This window comes from Pelodiscus sinensis, chromosome 3 (genome assembly GCF_049634645.1).
Source record: "Pelodiscus sinensis isolate JC-2024 chromosome 3, ASM4963464v1, whole genome shotgun sequence".
Lineage (NCBI taxonomy): Eukaryota > Metazoa > Chordata > Testudines > Trionychidae > Pelodiscus > Pelodiscus sinensis.
In genome coordinates, this window is record NC_134713.1 from 188,942,141 (window position 1) to 188,948,140 (window position 6,000).

The 6,000-nt window shown below is 43.0% G+C and overlaps 1 protein-coding gene across 1 annotated transcript in view; it reads right to left on the reverse strand.

Moving 5' to 3' along the window:
- The window catches only part of BTBD3 (BTB domain containing 3), a 52,324-nt gene extending 48,183 nt beyond the window's left edge, over window positions 1–4,141 (reverse strand). The window contains exon 1 of the mRNA XM_025177958.2: window positions 3,900–4,141. The gene's annotated coding sequence lies outside the window, so the exon portion shown is untranslated. The remainder of the gene's footprint in view (window positions 1–3,899) is intronic.
- Between the last annotated feature and the right edge of the window lie 1,859 nt (window positions 4,142–6,000).

Genomic DNA, 6,000 nt, shown 5'->3' on the forward strand with positions numbered 1-6,000 from the left:
GGGATGTGGAACTGGCACTAGATCTTAGTAGATATTTACAAAAGGAAGACAGAAGTGAGAAAAAATTGATCATCATATAGGTCATATATAAACCTGAAATTTTATTCATCTTAGTAGCCCCTTTTGAAAGCAATGATCTGCTAACAAGCTGCAGGGGGGAATATCTACTGTTAGGTCAGAGAAAACCTTACTGGCCCTTGAAGGTAATGGAGACTAACTTCAGAGATAAACCTAAGCAGGTGCTTAAGTATTTGCTGGTTTAGAGCAATTGATGCGAGAACAGATAGAAGAGGTAAAACTGAATGAGAAATGTAGATAAACCAGTCAGGTAAAATGCTGCCTTTTGAAATTATGTACACACACCATCTTTTCTACCTTGAATAGGGCATAGCACCAACTGGAAGTGAAACAAGAGGTTTGGGTTACATTGCTGAAATCCCGGAACAAGCTAATCCTCATGATACACATACCGTAGGGGAATGTACAGAAATAAAATAAGACCTTCCTGCTATATAATGTGCCTTTACATTGATCCAAAAGGACTGAAAAGGGACAGAGCATGTCAACTGCAGCAGAGGCGAAAGGCAAAATAAGGATACTGGCTCAGATTCTTCATGCCGAATGTTCTCAGTACTACAGGTTGCACATCCCTTAACCAGAGCTCTGATCTGGCACCATCCATGGTCCGGCACAACCACAGATGTTCCTGGACCAGAGAGCCCAGGAACAGGGAGGTCTGGTGGGGGAGGGACAGGAGCATGGTAACGGGGACTGTGACTCATTCGGGAGCCCAGTGTTGGGGAGGTGGGATGGGACATGGTGGGGAGTTCAAGCTCCAGTGGCTGGGGAGCTCCAGCCTGGCAGCAGCCGTGGAGCTCCGGACATGGCTAAGGAGCTGCGACCCCCGTGACAACCAGGGAGGTCCAGTCCCAGCCCCATTTTGGCTCCAGCAACTGGGAAGCTTTAGCCCCATCCCCGATGGCAGCCACGGAGCTCTGGCCCCATTTGTGGATCTTCAGCCCCGGCCCTCCACCCCAGCCCCGGACATGGAGTCGGGTGGCTGTGGAGCTCTGACCCCGGCTTCGGAGCTCTGGCTGTGCCACTCTGGTCCTGGCAGCAGTAGGGCTGGCAGCAGCTAGAGAGCCCTAGAGGGCTGGGGCAGCAGTGGGGCCAGGCTGGAGCCCTAGCCTGTTGGCAGTGGACTAGCAAGGGCCATGAGGAAAGAGACCTCCCCTGGTCCAGCAAATCCACTTGTCCCAAAGATGCCAGACCAGGGAGGTTCAACCTGTATTTATAATTCAGAACAAAGTTTGCTAAATTCACTCTAAGTTGAAAATGAATGGTTGGGGAGGAAAGAAACGTCCCTCACCAGCTAACCGGATCTCTTTGCATTTCTTTTCCATAAGGTTTTCCACTTTACTAGTGCCCCCAGAAGACTAACTGGCCTAGTTTTGATCACTACTAATGACAGGGACTTGCGTGAGAGAGGGAGTTATTAGAGAGAGAGAGTAATAATAATAATCAGGGCAGTAATATAGCATCTGCCATTTCTAATGATCACCAACCACTGGGCTGCACAGGAATCATTTGCACCATGGATGAGTGATTTATAACTTTGAGTGAGAACACATCAGCTGTTCATCCGCCCCTGCAACACTGAGCTTAGGATGTAGAAGAGTATTGTCTAACGGGTGCTAGGAATTTAGGTAGGCAGAATTTAATTACCCAGACTGGAATCTGGACCTGGTATCGGGATTGAGAGTCCAGCTCTTGCAAGAAGAGCTTTGGGATTTTTAATAAGCAAAAGCAAAATCATTTATTAAAGGCAGCCTCAGCAGGAGCAGCTGACAGAACCATTGATTTTGTACTGACTCAAGGGGAAGAATCTGCCACAGATGGGAAGCATGAAAGCTACTCCCTGCAGCACACAATCTGCCTTAGAAGTCTCCCACCTAAGTACTGATCAGACTCCACCCTGCTTACCTTGCATGATCGAAAAGCAGTGCAGCCCTCATCCGAACAGCTGCCTCAGTCTCAAAAGACCCCATGCGTACCTCTCACGGGAAGACTATTTGCATCACAAGGATGTCTTGGAAACTGACTCGTATTCATGTAATCAAAATGTCTTTGATGATCACTTCCCAACGCTGCACTGCAGCACCGGGGATATAAATAGCTGTGTTTTCTACAAAATAGACTTGCAAAACAGCATCTTGGTGGTTTCCTCTGTGACAGGACAGCTCCATGAAAGATGGGAATCATTCTACTGCTGAGTATGAAGGGAATGCCGAGTTTAATGAGTTGTTTTATTCTGAAATGTGACACACAGACATGCCTTGCAGTAGCAGGACAGTCTGGATTGTCAGGATAGACATGGACGGGCAGCTAAACAATTGCAGGTTGTTTGAGCATAGAAAGGTGCTGCTGCTGCTTTTGGAGAAAGTGACAAATAAAAAGAAATTGGGTAAATGATTAACAATGGGTCCTCCAGGGTGTTTAAGTGCCTAACTGCATTAAAAAAGTTAGCTCCCAAAAAATCTTTTACAGTATGGACCTAAATCATATGCAATAATTAAAACAGGAAGGTTTGCTGGACTTCCTGAAATGGACTTCTTAATAAGCTCATGCTGCCCACTATTGTCAACCCCAGGTATGCAAAAGTCATGATTCAAGACTCTAATGAGCATGAGACTGGCTTGAAAATAATGAGATTTTAAAAAAAAATAAACGTGGGATTTTTTTTATTTATCCTCTGGCATTTTAAAGTTCGTGATATGTTTGGGTCACATTTACAAGAAAATGTACCTATTATTTAAAAAATGAAAGCTGAGTTCCTCATTTAATCCCATGACTCTAGGATCTTAGGGTATATCTACACAGCAGCATCATTTTGGAATAATTGACGTTATTCCGAAATAATAGTGCATGTCTACACAGCAAGCCTTTATTTCGAAATAATGTCGAACTGAAGGACTTCTTACTCCAACTCTTGGTAACCCTCATTTCACGAGGAGTAAGGGAAGTTGAAGGAAGAGTGCTCTTCCTTTGACTTCCTGCTGTGTAGACAGCGCCAAAAGCCGAATTAAGCTATTTCGACTTCCGCTACACAATTGACATAGCTGAAGTTGCTTAGCTTAATTCGACTTTAGACCTGCTGTGTAGACGTATAATAAGTGTGATATTTGGTATTTTCCTTAAAGCCTAAGGATACAACTGCAAGGCTGTGTCTACACTGGACCCCTTTTCCGGAAAAGGGATGCAGATGAGATAAGTCGGAATCGCAAATGCAGCGGGGATTTAAATTTTCCCCACTCCATTTGCATGAACATGGCTGCCGCTTTCTTCCGGCTCAGGGCTTTGCCGGAAAAAAGCGCCAGTCTAGACAGGGATCTTTCGGAAAATAAAGCCTTTTCCGAAAGGTCCCTTGTTCCTGGTTCCATGTTTATACAAATGAAGTGGGGAAAATTTAAATCCCCGCTGCATTTGCAATTCCGACTTCTCATTTGCATCCCTTTTCCGGAAAAGGGGTCCAGTGTAGACACAACCTATGAGTTTATAACACTCCACTCATTCTGAAAGCAGCGAAGGTGTAAAAAAATGCAGTTTTAAAACTTGTCCCTCCAGGGTTTTTTTTTCCAGTAGACGTTTTGGCCATTAATATCAGAGGGGTGTTACTAATAGCTCCATAGTTAAGGATGTGCTGCGATTTGAACTTAAAGAATAGTAATTGTCAGCTTCATAATTTTGTTACTCACTTTAGTTTCCAGATTTGGCACAATTACATTTTGCTCATCACATTCTGGCTGAAACACATTATTAAGTTTCCAGAATAAACATTTAAAAGTAATAGTTATTATTATTGTCAGCAGCATTCTTCTTTAAAAAATCACTTGCCTCACCTGATTTTTCACTTCTGTAGCTGGCTGAGGAACAGTGGAAAGGAAATGCCCCTAAAGATTTTACAGATGACTTCCACACCAGTTCTTGGGGATTCGGTTTCCGGGAAACCTTCAATTAGCGTGTCACCAGGATAATCCAGTGGATAAGCTGTATTGTGCTTCCATGGCCTATTAGGAATCATGCCCCCAAGCTGATATGATTTCTTGTCTCGATTAAGAATAGCAAGGAAGAACAAAGGCGAGAGAGAGTATAGTGTGCTGCTCCTCTGCCTGCCTGCGTGGGTTTATGACAACACAATGGCTGCTGAATAGAACTTTAAAGCCACAGTATGCAGAAAACAAAAGGTGTCCTAGTTTTGTAACTAGACAACCCAGAGTGCAAAAGCCACATTAACTCCAAGTTGTTCACCATTCTGCCTCCATGAAGAAAAAGCTCCTCTGTGCCCCGTATTAAGTCCTTCAGGAGAAGGAGCACAAATTCTTTCTGAAAAAGAAGAGTGTTGGTAGGGGTACCCCATGTGAGACAGTGAACATGTGTAATAAGAGAAAGCTTATTACCCTCTTCGCAGGTCACAGAAATGACTGAGCTTAGGCCAGGAAGGAAAATTCTGTTCTTAGGGACAACTCACCCCCCCCAAAAGATCAGGGCAGTAGAGAACCCCTGGATACAACATTTGTATAGAAATCAGACATATGGCTATTCATATTTAGCAAGTCATGTGGGGCTTTGTAGAGAGAATGCTTTGAACTGCAAATGGCCAGACTGGGTCAGACCATCTAGCTCAGAATCCTGTCTTCCGACAGCGGCCAATGCCAGATACCCCAGAGGAAGTGGACGGAACAGGGAATCATCAAATGATCCCTCCCCTGTCATCCATTTCCCGTCTCTGACAAACAGAGGCAAGAGACAATATTCCTACACATCCTGGCTAATAAGTATTGATGGACATAACCTCCATGAATTTATCTAGTTCCTTTTGGAATCCTGTTAAAGTCCTGGTCTTCATAACATCCTCTGGCAAGGAGTTCCACAGGTTCACTGTGCACTGCAAAAAGAAAAACATCCTTTTCTTTGTTTTAAACCTGCTACCTATTTATTTCATTTGGTGACCCCTAGTTCTTGTGTTATAGGAACTAGTAAATAATTTTTCCTTACTCACTTTCTCCACACCAGTCATGATTTTATAGACCTCTATCATATCCCCCCTTAGTATCCTCTTTTCTAAGATGAAAAGTCCCAGGCTTTTTAATCTCTCTTTTTAATCTCTCTTCATATGGCAGCTGTTTCAAAACCTAATTATTTTTGTTGCCCTTTAGATGGCTAAAATCTGGGTTTGTAGTCCATTCTCCCGCCAGTGTAGAATCACTCCCTGTGATACACTTTCTAGAGCTCTAATTGTAAATATCCCAAGAGATGGCACATCCACTGCTTTCCTTGGGAGATTATTGAACTGGGTTTGATCACACTATCTGGAAGTTTTTTCTTGGTATTCAGTCTATGGTGGAACAATTTACTAAAGTTTGCAGTGGATTGTCCATCGTGGATCATTTTTACATTAAGAGTGGATGATTTTTCCTAGAAGATCTATGCTAGGAATTATTTTGGGAAACTCCATGTGCTGTTATATAGACTACATCACAGTGGTCCCTTCTGGCTTTGGAATTAACGATTGTCAATATGCCTTTATTTCATTTCATCCCATGAAGCCTAACTTTCTTTAATAGGCTAGAAGGCATCAAATTCAGGTAGAGACAGTGTTATGTGCAAAACACAGACATAAAATAGAAATCATGAAATGAACTTGTTTGTGGCCCAGTGTATGCTCATTGGCTAATTCCCCACACATTATGTAGCGTGGCTGGTTTACATAAGGACACAAGTATTTCATCACCAGCTTTTTTATCAACAGCCATTTGTACAAGGTCTCCATTACTTCCAAATTGCCCAAATTTCTCTTTTTTTCCCCTCTTCTTACAAATAGTGTTAAAAAATAACCTAGCTGTTGCCTGAGCCATTTAAATCCACATTGTTACTCTACTTAGTGACTCTAATTTCTCTCTCCTTTTTCCACTGTTTTATTTGTTAACAGCCTTTCTGGAT